The sequence below is a fragment of the Papio anubis genome, chromosome 2 (genome assembly GCF_008728515.1).
Source record: "Papio anubis isolate 15944 chromosome 2, Panubis1.0, whole genome shotgun sequence".
Lineage (NCBI taxonomy): Eukaryota > Metazoa > Chordata > Mammalia > Primates > Cercopithecidae > Papio > Papio anubis.
Genome location: NC_044977.1, coordinates 122799332 through 122814445, shown reverse-complemented (window position 1 = coordinate 122814445; position 15114 = coordinate 122799332). Strand labels below are relative to the sequence as shown.

The 15114-nt window shown below is 37.9% G+C and overlaps 1 protein-coding gene across 1 annotated transcript in view; it reads left to right on the top strand.

Annotated features, from left to right (window-relative positions):
* The first annotated feature begins 9744 nt into the window (after window positions 1-9744).
* LOC101003002 (EGF-like and EMI domain-containing protein 1) overlaps window positions 9745-15114 on the top strand; it is a 559121-nt gene continuing 553751 nt past the window's right edge. Inside the window, exon 1 of the mRNA XM_021934676.2 lies at window positions 9745-10288. The gene's annotated coding sequence lies outside the window, so the exon portion shown is untranslated. The remainder of the gene's footprint in view (window positions 10289-15114) is intronic.

The window sequence follows — 15114 nt, the reverse complement described above, 5'->3', positions numbered from 1 at the left end:
CATCTAATCTTACATCTAATTATCTGATCATCTGAATCACAAATACAGTAGTTAAAGGGTGTCTGTTTAAAGGGCAGACTTAAAATATAAATATTAAAAAGGAGCTCTCTGGTTTTCCAGAGATAGACATGCAGACTTGTAATGGCCATTATGTTATTCATGGCTTTAGGTCAGCAGGCCACATGGAACCGTGGTTATATTGCTCTATCACTAAAATGTGAAGATAATTCTGAAGTCTGTATTAGGTTTGTTTTGACAATTAACCTCCATTAGTATTCCAGACCACATAAGAGCAAAACTCTTAAAAGGCTCTCTTTTCAAGAATGCGCTGTCAAATTGACTTCATCATTTAAATAGGACTGTAGTCACAGTAAATGATGAGTTGATATTTATACAAAGCGTAACCTTAATTACAATATTATGAGCAATTAAACCCAGTGTTCACGGAATTATTGTACATTTATGTGTAACAGAGTAAAAACATTGCATAGGACTGTTAAGCTTTTTGTATGAATCTAATTAACTTTGACAGGCTTTGAGCTTTTCTCCCTCTTTTTAGAAGTGCTGTAGATAAATGTACTTGCATCTGGAAAACTTCAAACAGTTTTGATCAGCATTTCAGATCTGATTTAAAATGAATGCATTGAGACGCTGTCTTAAATACAGAGTTGATAGACGTGTGGTGCGCAATTTCTTGTAGCAGGAAGGCAGATGTGGTAGGGAGAACAGCTGTAGACTAGAGCAGCCAGTGGATATTGTTTTTTGTCACAATCTAATGTCAGGCAGCTACTGCTGTGAACAGGTCTTTATGTGTTTGGCTCTGGTTAATGCTGCGGATGTGAAAAGCTGAACTCACACTGATTCCTTGGAAGGCAGTTAGGAGGGAGATGTAAGTCTTTATTTTACCCCTACACTGCTTACGTTTCCATTCCTGTAGCCCTTAGGGAACAGAGCACCATGAGCGAACCAAGGTTCCCATGGAGTCCCAGTGACGTTTTAAGTTTCATAAGTGAGGAATAGAGTCCTCCTTCAAACAGTGAATTATGACATTGAGGATTTTGGAATTACTCTTCTTAATTCCCTAAAATCCCACTATTGATTAGGCATGAGAGGAAGCTAGGAATTTCATCATCTAATTTGCATGGCTCAGTGGTAACGACAACCACCACCACTACCACAATATATTTTTTTGGCACCAACAATTTTGGTGATTGGCATACATTATCTTATTTAATCTTTACCCCAACTCTATGAAGTAGACACCATTTTCAATTTATTGATGAAGAAACTGAGACTTGAAGCATTTATTGTCATTTGGGAAGTCATGTAACTAGAAAGTGTTAGTGCTATTAAAACACAAGATAGGCATTGAATATTAATGAGATAAAAATTAATTTTAAAAATATAATAAAACTATATATAATATGGGCCCGTTTATGTAACAAACACAAGAGTAAGTATGGTAATATATATAAATATATTTGCACTGATATAAACGCAGATAAAGAGAAACAGTTGAGTACACTAGATGCCTGACAGTGGTTATTTTTAGGTGGTTGAGCAGAAGGAAGGACAAAGTAGAAAGATTTTTCAAGTTTTGTTCAATAACTTCTTTCGTTGTTTAAATCTTTAATTCGTGTGTTGCTTGAGTACTTACAATTTTAAAGATCACAAAAGGACTTTTGCTGCTAAAGTAAACATCTGAAAATGTTTGGTGGTAGCTTTGATTTCAACTAGGACTCTCTGACTATAACATCTATGCTTTTTCCATGAAGTTATGTGTCCTTTAAAAGTGTATATTAATGTTAAAAAATCTGATATCAAAAGATAGTGAATTTCCTAGCCTTCTTGTTGTCCTTAGAAAACCTTGCTTATACTGGCCAGGTGCAGTGGCTCACGCCTGTAATCCCAGCATTTTGGGAGGCCAAGGTGGGTGGATCATTTGAGGTCAGGAGTTCGAGGGCAGCCTGACCAACATGGAGAAACTCCATCTCTACTAAAAATACAAAATTAGCTGGGCATGGTGGCTCATGCCTGTAATCCCAGCTATTCGGGAGGCTGAGGTAGGAGAATTGCTTGAACCTGGCAGATAGAGGGCCGAGATCAAGCCATTGCACTCCAGCCTGGGCAACAAGAGCAAAACTCCATCTTAAAAAAAAAAAAAAAAAAGAAAGAAAATCTTGCTTATACTTAGATGACTTGGGGATACATCAGAATTCCATTCTTAATTTAAAATAACCAATATATTTCGAATACCTACGATGTACCAGTTGCACTGTGAAGCCCTGAGGAGGTTGCAGAAGTGGAAAGGACACTGGCTCTCCTCCTAAGGTGTTATCAGCATCATGAACAGACAGACTGGTGCCCACATAGCTAACACACAACGTGGCGACAGTGGGAGAAACAACCTGCCATGTGACTTTACAGAGGAGACAAGTATTTCTAAGGTTAGGGTTCACATAACAATTTATTCTGTACCTATGTCAATGTTTAGGAGCCGGGCATAATGGAAGATACTAAGATGTGGCTTCTGTCCTCAAAGACCTTGTCTTGGTACAGAAAAGGGAACATTATAACACAGGAAAATAATAGAGCAAGAAAAGCCAGGAATAGCTAAGTGATGTAGATTAGGCCCTAAATGAAATGGGAATTCAGAAAAAATTGTGATCACTGTGGGTAAGAATTGTAGAAGATTTCATAAAGAAAGAAATTATAGTACCACTATTTTTTTTTTTTTGGCTTAAAAGAAGGATGGCCAGGACTCCTTTTTTTGTACTTTGAAACTGGCCTTTGAGTAGAGTCTCTCATTATCTCTGAAGTTGTTAGAAAAAGGAACAGAATAACAAATCCATCCACAGCTGATGCATTTATTTGATATATATGTATACATATGTTTGTAAATATATATTTGTGTGTGTGTGTGTGCAGATGTGTACTGAATATTAGGCGTGATAGATATCTATTTTCCTCTCTCTCTTGTTCCCTTCTTCCCTTCCTCTATTTTTTCCTTCCTTTTATTTCTTTTTTTTCTGCTAATATTACTCAGACATATGACACAGAATCAGGCATGCTTGAAATACGCAAGATTTTCAGTCTAAAAAATAGAATAGAAGCATAGAGGAGCTAGCTGTTTAGGGAGTTTCCCTTTAAGAGGCATTATACCGGCGGGGCGCGGTGGCTCACGCCTGTAATCCCAGCACTTTGGGAGGCCGAGACGGGCGGATCACGAGGTCAGGAGATCGAGACCATCCTGGCTAACACAGTGAAACCTCGTCTCTACTAAAAATACAAAAAAAAAAAAAAATTAGCCGGGCGTGGTGGCGGGCGCCTGTAGTCCCAGCTACACGGGAGGCTGAGGCAGGAGAATGGCGTGAACCCGGGGGGCGGAGCTTGCAGTGAGCCGAGATCGTGCCACTGCGCTCCAGCCTGGGCGACAGAGCGAGACTCCGTCTCAAAAAAAAAAAAAAAAAAAAAGGCATTATACCTCAGTTCTGGATCCTTCTAAATACGTTAAACCATAATCATATATCTAAAGTACCAAACACAGTGCTAGCACATAGTAGATGCTTTGTAAGCATTACTTCTCTGCCTTCTTCACAAAACTTTATTATTCAATCTAAGAAGAGAGAAAAAGCCACATGGGAGGGGGGTGTACAAAAGTTAAAAAGACTGAGGGTTGCATATTTGGAAGAAATTTGATTTTTAACAGGCAATTCTTGAAAATGTCTCAATATTACAGTGACTGGGTCAGTTATTATGGAGCGACTCTGAACTTGGAGAGAAGACATTATGAGCGTACTAAGAAATACATATGCATCTAGGGCAAATCACATATGCCGTTAAGTATTTGCGCTTTTAAAAAATATGTATTTCTATGATATCGGCTTCCTTCCATTTTTTGTTTTTAATAACTTTAAACCAGATAAAAATCTCCACAGCCATTCAGACTCAGACTAACTTAACTGAAGACTAAATTTGAGATTCAGCCCCAGTGAATTATGCATTTTTAAAAAATGATAATTTTCCCAATTATGTAAGTATGCAAACTCACCATGGAAAATTTGTAAAATAAATGAAGGAGGTATAAAACAAACAAGCAAAGACTTGAAATCCTGCATGCAGAAGAAAATTTGTTAGCATTTGGTTCCAAGTTCTCTCAGTGTTTTTTTGATGCTTATTTATTTTGTAGGTATTACGTGTTTGCTTAGGACCATACTTTGTCAATTTAAAAGTTGCATATTTTGCAGTGTGACCCAGTTTGCAATCATTGTTCCCTTTTACAATATTTGAGGTGGCCCTAGGGAAAAGGCCTGTCTTTGAACCTGATTGAGCACTCTGTTCTGGGGCCTCTCTCTTTCTTCATTGTCATCCCCAGAGTGTGGAAACCTGGAGATTAGCTGGGGAGGGCTTCTGCTCTGTGCCTGGGGGAGAAGATTGCGGGAGCATTTGCTCCTCTGAGAAGACAAGACAGCTGGCTGATACAGAGGATCTTGGATGGCTGACTGGATGGCGTCAGAAATAGGAAACAACTTGAGTTAATTGGCACATGTCCTGAGATTCATGCTCAAGCACAGCAGCAGGTTAGGATCTGATATGACCTGAAGGTGGTGGACCACTAGGCTAGGAACAGAGGCAGGGAGAGAGAAAAAATACCAAGAGCATCTGTAGATAGAGCACTAAAACCTTCAGCAGTGTTTCTCTCTTCCTGAAACTTGCTGGGCATTAAAATGACTGAATGCATTTATTTATGCTTATCCTTGGTGCCCCCAACCATCTAGGTATGAAGAGTTAGGGTGGCAGCCTGTTTGGAAAGGGAGACAAGATGTTCATCCTAGAACTGCTTTGGTCTGCTTATGTTTATTTGGGGTAGTTTTGGAGAGTCTGGTGGAAATTGTAGGGGGTAGGATTAAAGTCTCCCTTCTCCAGCGACCCCTGTCTACTTTTACTGATTATTTCCTTGGAGCCTATGAACCAGTGTTAGTTCAGTAGAACTCTTGAAGCCCTGTTTCAGTGATGGTTCTTATCATGTGAACTGACTAGGGATGCCATGCAGTGTCCCTAAGCCATAAGCCATGGTGGCCCAGGAAACCCATGTCCTTCTATGTTGGATAAGTAACCACAATACTCCTTTATTCAGTGCATGTTTATTACGTACCAAGCATGTATTAGATACTGTGCAGAATACTGTGGATTAAAGACTAATAGAAATGGCCTTTGTCCCCAGGAAACACAATGTATGGACAGGTAGATTTATAAAGAGATTATTAATATTAAGTCTTGGAGGTGGAAGTAGGGTCATGCTGTTTGTCCAGTCATGGGAATTAAATAGTGGGTAGGTTCTAATGAATGATAGTCCAATGATTACATATTATGTTTACCTACTTAATATAGTCTTTAATCAAAAGCAGAATTTTGTGTATAACTTCTATTATGCAAAGTTTCTCATGCTAGTGTTTCTCACAATATTATTTGTGTGTTGAAATCTGAGCAACATGACTTTTCTTTCTTGCTGCTTTTACAGTGAGCTCTCATTGGAATAGTTCTTTTGACATTATTGTTTTTCCTTAAGTCAATATTTTATCTCATTGATAATCTAGTAAACTGGGAACTCGACTTAAAAAGTTTCTTATTTTACAAATATTAGCCAGATGCGGTGGCAGACACCTGTAATCCCAGCTACTCGGGAGGCTGAGGCATGAGAATCGCTTGAACCTGGGAGGCGGAGGTTGCAGTGAGCCAAGATCACGCCACTACACTGCAGCCATGGCATCAGAGTGAGACTGTGTCTCAAAAAAAAAAAAAAAGAAAAAAGAAAAAAAAAAGTTTCTCATTTTATTATTTATCTAATGTTCTTTAGAGGCAGGTTTCAGGAATGTAGCAACAGTCCCTGAGACTCTGAGTTGGGTAGACTCACTGAGTAAAGATCGTTCAACTTTGGTAGAAGGTGGGTATGGGTATTGGTAGATCTGTCAAGCTCCTCGATTATCAGATACTTATAGTTTGAGAATCATTAGGAACATTGAGCTATGATTATAGACTTTCTCTGTATCAGTTACAATAAGTATGTATTTCACAAATTGCAAATTTAACAACAGTGAGTCTGCCACTGTAGACAAAATTGGGTCTGGCTTTTGCTGATCCTTTTAGAGTGAAGAAAAATTCTTATAGTTATAGAAATCAGCTAATTCTCTTGATGTCTCTCTCTCCCCTGTTTCTGCTTGCCTTCTTCCCCTCCTCTCTGTTCTGCTTAATGTCACTTCTCTTTCTCCTCTACCCTCTTCCCTCTCCCCACCTGCTTTACACGTTGTGATCACATAGGTAAGATGGTGTTGTGGTCAGGGGCAGATTTATGACGACAGGAGGAGGATGTGTGTGCTTCTGACCTGGCTTATCTTCAGTAGATCTCTAGGGTGTAGTTCTCACACTGTAGCATGTGTTAGAATCACTTGGAGGGCCAGTTAAACCCAGATCGCTGGATTACATCTGAGTTTCCGACTCAGTAAATTAAGGTGGGGCCCCAAATTTGAATTTCTAACAAGTTGCTGATGCTGCTAGTCCAGGAACCACATTTTGAGAACCACTGATGTACGAGAGTCCCTTACTATGTAAAAACTATTATTACTTTTTGAAAAAGTAAATTTGGGAAAAAAATATTGGAGGATGAATTCTCATTTTAAATAGCCATGACGTTGTGGAAAATTTTAAAATCTGCTCTGTTTTTAAGCATTTTCAGGGAGGGATATGATAACTTACCTAATAACTTATTCAAATAGTTTCTCAATGTATAAAACATCTATTATATAGCCTTTATCTGAAATTTACCTTATCTTTGTCCTACACTTTTTGACCTTGAAAAGGTGATGTCACATGGTAATGGAAGACAATTATCAATCTTCTCTATTTCCTTCCACTCTGTATCCCCAGTCTAAGAGTATATTTCTTTAATACCTCAGTACTGACATTAATTTAATTTTGATAAATGAAAAGATGCTGAATGTTGAGGCAAGTTATCTTTGATGAAAGAAGGCTGAACTTTTTCATCTGTACAAGGAAGATTTTACGGAAGACATCCAAGTTCCTGGAAAGAAGTTTATCTGACCCAGACATTAAAACATTAAAGGCAGGGTGATTTTAGCATGCCTTTTAAAAATAAGGCTTTATGTCAGAGATTTATTTGGGTACACTTTGGTGCCAATTGTGTCATCCAATTAGTAAACTAATGGATCATGTGACACTCAGTGTATAGTTGTACAATTTTTTTCTTGGACATCAAGGGTAAATTCCAGTCTGGTGTTTTTTTTTGTTTGTTTGTTTTGTTTTTTAACTTTTGATTTTTTTTTTTGGATTTACTTCTTAATTGAAGTTGTTTTATTTCTTAGTAAAAGTACAACATGTTTTGAAATATGTATACATTGTAGAATGTGGCTAAACTGGGCTAATCAAGGTGTGTGTTACCTTAAAGACTTCATCTTTTGGGTATGGTGAGAACAACTTAAAATCTACCTTAATATTTTTCAAGAATATAATACACTGTTATTAACTATAGTCACCATGTGGTACAATACATTTCTTGAACTTATTCCTCCTATCTAAATAAAAATTTGTATCCTTTGACCAGCATCTTCCCATCCCCACCCCCAATCCTTTAACCCCTGGTAACCATCATTCTACTCTCTACTATGAATTCAATTGTTTACATTCCACATGTAAGTGAAATCATGCAGCATTTGTCTTTCTGTGCCTGGCTTATTTCACTTATTTCCAGGTTTATCTATGTTGTAACAAGTGACAGAATTTTCTCCTTTTTTAAGGCTAAGTAATATTTAGTAGTATTTCATTGTATATATATATTAGATTTTCTTTATCCATTTATCCACTGATGGGCATATAGGTTGATTCCATATCTTGGTTATTATTAACAATGCTGCAATAAACATGGATGTGTAAATATCTTTTTGAAATCCTACTTTTAGTACTTTTGGATATATATCCGGAAGTGAAATTGCTGGCTTATATGGTGATTCTATATTTAACTTTTTGAGGAACGCTAGACTTTTTCCATATAGGCTTTACTCAATTACATTGCTAGCAACAGTGTGCAAGAGTACCTTTTCTCCACATCCTCTCCAACACTTTAAAAACCTTTCATCTTCTTGATGATAACCATTCTAATGGGTATGAGGTGATATCTCATTGTGGTTTTAATTTGCATTTCTCTCATGATTAGTGATATTGACAGTTTTTTCTTATGTACTTGTTATGTCTCCTTTTGAGAAATGTTTATTCAGATCACTTGCCCTTTTTTAAACTGATTTGTTTTCTTACTGTTGAGTTGTTGGAGTTCCTCTTGTGTGTTGCATATTAACTCCTTATCATGTGTGGTTTGCAAATATTTTCTCCCATTCTGTAGGTTTTCTTTTCGGCCTGTTGATTGTTTCTTTAGCTGTCCAGAAGTTTTTTAGTTTGATGTAATTTCATTTATCTATTCTTGGCTTTTGTTGCCTGTGCTTTGGATTTTTCCAAGAAATCATTGCCTAGACCAATGTCAAGGAGCTTTTCCCTTATGTTTTCTTATAGTAGTTTTACAGTTTCAGATTTTAGTTTTAAGTATTAAAGTTTTTGAGTTAGTTTTTGGTTCTGGTGTAAGAGTCTAATTTGAGTCTTAAGTTTTTTGAGTTAATTTTTGTTTCTGGTCTGTTATAAGAGTCTAATTTTATTCTTCTACATGTGGATATCCAGCTTTTCCAACACCATTTATCAAAGAGACAGTCTTTTCCTCATTATATGTTCTTGACATCTTTGTCAAAAATCAATTGACTGTAAATACTTGAATTTGTTTCTGGGTTCTCTGTTTTGTTTCCTTGGTCTATGTGTCTGTTTTTAGTCTAGTAGCATGATGTTTTGATTATTATAGCTTTGAAGTATGCTTGAAGTCAGGTACTGTGATGCTTCTGGCTTTGTTCTTTTTGCTTTAGATTACTTTGGCTATTCAGGGTCTTTTGTGGTTCCATAGAAATTTTGCAATTTTTTTTCTATTTCTGTGAAAAATGTTATTGGAATTTTGATAGAGATTGCATCAAATGTGCAGATTGCTTTGGATAGTATGGTCATTTTGACAATATTTACTCTTCCAGTCCATGAACACAGGATATCTTTCCACTTATTTTTGTCTTCCTCATTTTTTTCATAAATGTTTTATGGTTTTCAGTGTACAGGACTTTCACTTCTGGGGTAAAGTAAATCCTAGTTTTTATGGAGCCCAAGTCTTATAAAATCTGGCTGGTGGGGGGAGCCTCTTAAATAGTAAAAATATATCTTATATTTTCAAATTTTATAAAACTTACCTTAATATGAAAGTAATATTTCCTTCAGGGCTAAAAGTGGCCTCAGAAGATGAAGTTTCATTAATATCAAAGACGATTTATTTCTAATTGTATTCTGGACCCCTAATACAATTGCTGATACATTGTGGATGTTCTAGAAAAACTTGTTAACTAATTAATGAATTATTCATCAAAGTATCTTCAAAGCAGTGTGATTTCCACTATTTTTCTTTTCCTTTCTTTTCTTTCTTACAAAATTGTCCCCTGGCTGGAGTATAGTGGCACAATTTTGGCTTGATGCAGCCTCAGTCTCCTGGGCTCAAGTAATGGTTGGGACTACAGGTGGACTTCACCAGGCCCAGCTCATTTTTAATTTCTTGTAGAGATAGAGTTTCCCTACATTGCCCAGGCTACCCTCAAACTCCTGGCCTCAGGTGATCCTCTCACTTTGGCCTCCCAGTGTGCTGAGATTATAGGTGTGAGCCACCACACCTGGCTGATTTCCATTGTTTTTGCACTACTTGATGTCACTATCTATGACTTGATATTGAACATACATTAGCACTATAAAAACACAGAAACAAAATCAACCAGTGTTTTCTATTGTAAAATCAATAACATGTTCATAAGAGACTTCCCGTGATAAGCTAAAGAGATGAACAGTGAAGACAAAATGGTGATGAATGGCTTAGGCCGAGGAGATGTTAGCCAGATAGAGCTGACAAGGCTGCTTATGTTAGAATTCTGTAGTTACCGTAATTCTATCTTCTAATTGTTAGAAGACAGAGGGCTGGAAGGTTTTGAATGATGGATAATTTCTGTTAGTGAAGTCCTCAAGTCAGAAAGATATTATGGAGCTTTGGGAGGTCAGGTGATGGTGGACTAAGAAGCAGGAGAACCATCTGCTGCAGTCTGATTCTGGAGCATGGTCTGAATGATCAGTTACTTGTCTCCTTTGCTCTCAAGTATGTGTGGGCCGGGGAAGACTCACAAGTGTGTCTGCTTTGAGATGGCAATGAAAAGCAAGTGAAGAAAACATGGTTGCAGCTACCTCTTGATTAAGATCAGTGCAGTGGCTTAGGTCTTCCCAGAGATCCTGAAAGAAAATATAATAAAATAAGATAATTAAGGAGGTGGGCAAAGCAATTCAAAGATATTCACAAACACTAAGAAAGTTTTTCTTATGGTTTGATTTGGAAATGTGAGGTGATCATTTAAAAGAAAAGAGGGGTACGGTATTAGCCCATTGTATCCTTGATCAATATGGACCACCCATTCCTTTTAGTTTCTGCGTCATAGCTAATAGATTGCCCAGGGAAAACAAAGTATCATTTATAATTGTTATTTGAATATTTTATGTGAAACCTAATCTTCTGAAGACTTACAGAAATCATTGTAGATTAAGATAAGAAATAAAGATTTGCATTTATAAGAAATTAATGATAGTTCTGAAATTGAAGAACCATTTAGTTCTGGGAGAAATAAATACAAATTATAACATCTATCTGATGGAGTTTTGTTTAGATTGCTTCTGGTGATAAACCATCTATAATAATATAAATCAAGCCCTGGTGTTTGCTCATAAATTTGCAATGTTTAGCATAATTTTTGTTTGCATTTCATACTAAAGTGACACCAAGAAATATGAGATTAATAGTTATTAAGTGAAAATGACTTTCATGTCTGTAGTCATTTTTAGAAACCGTTATGTGTAATTCATTTAGAGAGCAGAAAAAATTAATTTGCGGTTGTGGTGGGATCTAGCACATTAAAACAAAGAGGGAAGTGGCATATACGAATAAACTTTTGAAACATAAGGGTGGATTCATTTTTAACCTTGAATTCTGATTTAATACCTCAAGGTAACCTTCAGGTCACCACACTTTTGTTTGTTGACTGTAGAATGCTAATAGTTTAAGGAAAAGAAATGTTGTTACCTGCTTTCAAATTATGTCATAATCCTGCCGAGTAGAAGCTTATCCATACCTGAGGGGACAGAGGGTCAGACAGCTGCCCCTGTGGTATGGTGCCTTTTATTAATTTTAATTAGTGTTTTCATTAGGAAGTGTCATATTAGATTCTGATTTCTAACAAAGACACATTATCTACTTTTATCTGTTTCATTGCATTACAAATCCACAGTGGTGCAGAAGTTAAATTCTACAGAATATTTTTTTTTTGAGAAATCTAGCCTCAGACTTTATGAGTTTAAAAATATAGTTAATATTTCCTAAGAATTTATTATGTGCTAGCTGTGTTCTAAATGCTTTATATATGTTCAGTTATTTGTGTTATCTTCATTGCTAGAGCCCTTTTCAGACAAAGTCATACATTCACTTATTCAGGTATTATTTACTGAATACCTTCTCTGTGCTAGACATGGGAAGCATTAATGTTTTAGAGGAGGTTGGAGGAAAAAGATTATATTTAAGAGTTTATAAAAAGTACATCAGGACTTTTGGTCAATATGATATTGTAAGTTCATATTTTGAGGCTTCGCTGCTCAAAATACCTATTAAAGATGGATAAAGTATTTTTTAAAAATAATAATAAACCACATTATTATGTGAAAATTTAAAATTAGACCTTTAGTTGAACCAGAAAATATTCAGAAATGCCAAGCAGTGGTGCTAGGATGTGTGTGGGCTTGCTAAGTGCTGGGTCTGGAAGCAGAGGTGGCTTCGATTTAAGTGGTGAGGCTTGAAGTGTTGAAGAAGCATAATAGTGCCTTAAAACCAAACTCATGGGTGGTCACGGTAGCTCATGCCTATAATCCCAGCACTTTGGGAGACTGACACAGGTGGATCGATTGAGCCCAGAAGTTTGAGATTGGCCTAGGCAACATGGCAAAATCCTACCTCTACAAAAGGTACAAAAATTAGCCCAGTATGGTGGTGTGCACCTGTAGTCCCAGCTACATGAGAAGCTGAGGTGGGAGGATCTCTTGAGCCTGGCTTGTTGAGGCTGCAGTGAACCGTGATCATACCATTGCACTCCAGCCTGGGAGCACTGACAGCGTAAGACCCTTTCTCAAACTCAAACATGCAAACAAACAAAAAAATCCAACTCACAACATGAAACTAGAAACTGTCCCTTCCTAGCCATCTCACCTTCCTTCCAACTAGTGCATGGGACACTGAATTCCAGGAAGCTGATACCTGGTTCTGGATTGGGCACTCCACATGCCAAGTGGAGGGAACTATACATCAACTAGTGATACTGGCTTGGAAGAAGTCTCATTGTGTTGGGATATAACATGGAACTGTTTACTTTTTTCCTCCCATCCTTACAACATATCACTAGCAGATTCCAAAGTTTTTCAGTCACATTAACTTACTAACTTATTTTAGTGTAGTTTAAAACTTTTATTTTCAAAATCTGGCTTTTTTTTTTTTTTTTTTTCTGCCGTCACACACTAGAACTAGAGCCCTGGTAGCTGGAAGGAATCAGTAAGACAAAGGGCACAGGCAGTTGTGGTCTGGTTCCAAGCCGCCCCCTTTTTCCCTTATTTCCTCTAACAGCCCTAGCTTCTTCTGGGTTGAGATGGGTAGGGAAGAAGGTGAAGGACACTAATTTTGTTAGTGATGGAAATGGTGCCTGATGTTGCTTGGATTCGGTCTGGTTTTGTCTGAAGTTGTTGCCCTTTGCCTTAGGTGCTGTGCCAGGTTTCTTGGGGTAGGTATTTGCCTCAACCCAGTCTGTCTCTGAGGATCATCACAGAGAGGGGAAGCCCACTCTCCATTTGACTCCTGCCAGTGGTCCACATGCTTAACCCTTCTTTGATGGGATGTGTGATTGCTTGATCTAGCAGCCCTGTGGCTCAAGGTCAACGTATTTATTCCTTCCCCTCCTTTCCCAAGGCTTTTATTTTAAAGGGAGAAAGAATTAAGGAGAAATGGATGTTGATAGTAGTAAGGCTGGTTTTCCAGTATTTAAAAACATCATGTGGGGAGATGTCTTACAGCTTTTTTTGGTGACACTCTTTGGAGTGTTTAGTGCCTTTACTTTTTAGTTCTGGTCTCTAGCCACAATTCAAAGTCAATTGGCCAGGCACGGTGGCTTTGGCAGGGCGCAGTGGCTCACGCCTGTAATACCAGCACTTTGGGAGGCTGAGGTTGGTGGATCACCTGAGGTCAGGAGTTCAAGAGCAGCCTGGCCAATGTGGTGAAACCCTGTCTCTACTAAAAATACAAAAATTAGCCGGGTGTGATGGTGCATGCCTGTAATCCCAGCTACTCAAGAGGCTGAGCCATGAGAAGTGCTTGAATCCAGGAGGCAGAGGTTGCAGTGAGCCGAGACCGTGTCACTGCACTCTAGCCTGGGCAACAGAGTGAGACTCTGGATCAAAAAAACAACATCATCAACAACAACAACAACAACAAAAACAAAAACAAAAAACTGGCCAGGCGTGGTGGCTCATGACTGTAATCCCAGCACTTTGAGAGACTGAGGCAGGCAGATCACCTGAGATCAGGAGTTTGAGACTAGCCTGGTCAACATGGTGAACCTCATCTCTACTAAAAATAAAAATTAGCCAGGTGTGGTGGCTCACACCTGTAATTCCCAGCTACTTAGGAGGCTGAGGCAGGAGAATCACTCGAACCCAGGGGGCAAAGGTTGCAGTGAACCGAGATTGTGCCACTGCACTCCAGCCTGGGTGACAGAGCTAGACTCTGTCTCAAAACAAAAACAAAAACACACACACACACACACACACAAACAAAAAACAAAGTCAATAAGAAAATATCTCCTGAAAATCCTGTTACACTAGATAGATAAGGAGAAAAGAGTGAGGAACTTTCCAGTCAAGATATGGCCTGCCAACCAAAATTCAAAACAAATAAAACTAATTCCAAGGAAGGCAGTTATCAAAATCATTGATCAGACTATCAATTTCAGCAGAAATAAAAATATTTAAAGTTATTAAAAAATCAAACAAGTGTTAAATCCTGAAAGAAATAAATGAAAGGACACACACAGACACACACACACACACACACACACACACACACGTATATATCAAATAAAATATGAGATGTGTGCATTGTAAGAAAGATGAACAGGGAATTTGGCAAGATAGATTGATGATTTAATTAATTATTGACTGTTAAAAGGTCTCTGTTTTAGTGTGTCATTTGGTAGATGAAACATGCTATATATTTTTTTCTTGTTCGAAGGAATAAACCTAATGAATGAAACCTGTGTTTCAACCCAGCTGTCTGACATGTACTGGGTATATTGCAATTAAAATCTGACACAAACTACCCTGGCATTAGCACAGATCCAGTGATTAAAGGCAAAGTCCTCCACCAGACTGTTCCCACTTCAGGTGACAACTTCAAGTCTTGGGGGGGCCCAGGCTATCCATGCTTCTGATTAACTGTAAATAAATTTGGTGCTTTTCATGACCTTCTCAAGCTTGAAAATCCTAATAATTTGCTATTATCAATATTTTATTATTAGTTGTTATTACTCACAGAATTAAGAAATGCATTATATTTGGGATTATAGTTTTACTGTAAAGGATACACATACGGAAGAACAGCCAAATGAAAAGATGTGCAGGGCAAGGTCTGGGTGGAAGACAGAGCTTCTGTGTCCTCTGCTTGTGGAGTCAGGACATGTCATCCTCCCAGCACATCAGTGTGTTTACTAACCAGCAAGCTCCACTGAGCCTCAGTATCCAGAGTTTTTACTGGGGTTTCATTACATAGGCAAGATTGGTTGAATCATTGGCCACGTGATTGAACACAATCTCTAGGCCCTTTTCCCTCCCTGGAGGTCAGGTAGT